The 1367-nt window shown below is 53.0% G+C and overlaps 1 pseudogene; it reads left to right on the top strand.

The window, feature by feature from the left end:
• The first annotated feature begins 604 nt into the window (after positions 1 to 604).
• LOC142583852 (U2 spliceosomal RNA) lies at positions 605 to 785 on the top strand (annotated as a pseudogene).
• The last annotated feature ends 582 nt before the right edge of the window (positions 786 to 1367 follow it).

Genomic DNA, 1367 nt, shown 5'->3' with positions numbered 1-1367 from the left:
GACAACAATTCATAGTTTTGACATTCTATCTTTACAAAGACAATTTCGAAGCACTTTTAGAGCCCAGCTCTTAATAGAAACTTAGAGCTCAGCAGGTTTACGAGTTAGCGGGCCCAGATGGCGTGCGGAGACGCGACTGGGCATGTGCGGTACGTTGGGGCGGCCAGCGTTGTTGCGCAGCGGGACGCTCACTAGCTGATATTACTAGCCCTCTCGCAGCCGACCAGCGTTTTCGTAAAACAAACGTTGTGACCGATTGCACGTACAGCGGCATATCATCGGCGTCGTCTTCAAACACGGCGCTGGCTCCCCTACAGGCGAAAAAAAGGTGAGCCATTTCACTCCGTTAAGGTGGATGACCAGTGAAGCTGTTTAGCGCACGACACAGAGGTAACACGTAGAATGTTGAACAAAGGTACGAACACATATACCGTAATTTTTTTATACATTCGCGTGGTCGAAGGGACCGCAGCCCCTAGGAGCCGGAGGAAACTAGACATGCGTGAAGTTTCGGCGGGACCATCCCCACGGGTGAGCGGAAGGAAAACAAAGGAGATAAGCAAGCGACTGAAACGCCGACAATGAGAGGGCGGTGCGAACGTCGACATGTTCGACTTGGGTCAAAGTGTAGTATGCGTTCTTGCCAGCTTAATAATTGATACGGGTTCAATTTGGACCCAAGATACAAGCTTACTTTTGCAAGTTGGTGCGCTGCTAGAAGTCTGCTTCGCCTCCACCGCGGGTTGGCCTCGTATTGCACTATCTTCGGGATCGGCCCATAGTTTCTTCCCACGCAGAAGAAAACTTCACAGAATCCTAGCCATAAACACTTCCGCTGTAAAAGCTTTGGAGGTGTTTGACCACTGAAGAGGCCCTCTGTATCCTGTGAGAGGATTCAGCAACGAGGCCGTTTGTCGACAATTTGAAGTGGATGACTGCGATTGAGACGCTGAAGTGAGCGTACTGATCTTGTCCCAGTATCTCCAACCTTGTTCGACTCGTGGCGAAGCAAAGCTCCGCTCTAAGCTTACTCCGCTCGACCGAGCAAGGGATCGCCGAGCTAAAGCTCTTCCCCTCGCGCGGCGCTGCGCTGCTGTCTCCTCTCGCCCACTGGGCGCGCTCACCCATAAACCCACTGAGCTGTATCTCTCTAATAGCATGTTCCTGCGGCGAGCGTCGGCGGCATCGGCGTAACCGAACGAACGAGCGCCGCGAAGAATGAAAGCGAACGCGGAGCGAAGCGCTACCTGAAAGAAAGCCCAGAGAAAAGAGAGGAGGATGAAAGCGCAGGAGAAGGGTGCAGCGGTACCATGATTAGGTAAGCTCAGAAGGAACGGAGGGGAAGCGGCCTGCGCATGCGCTCAGTT

This window comes from Dermacentor variabilis, chromosome 5 (assembly GCF_050947875.1).
Source record: "Dermacentor variabilis isolate Ectoservices chromosome 5, ASM5094787v1, whole genome shotgun sequence".
Lineage (NCBI taxonomy): Eukaryota > Metazoa > Arthropoda > Arachnida > Ixodida > Ixodidae > Dermacentor > Dermacentor variabilis.
This window is presented reverse-complemented; position numbering and strand designations above follow the sequence as displayed.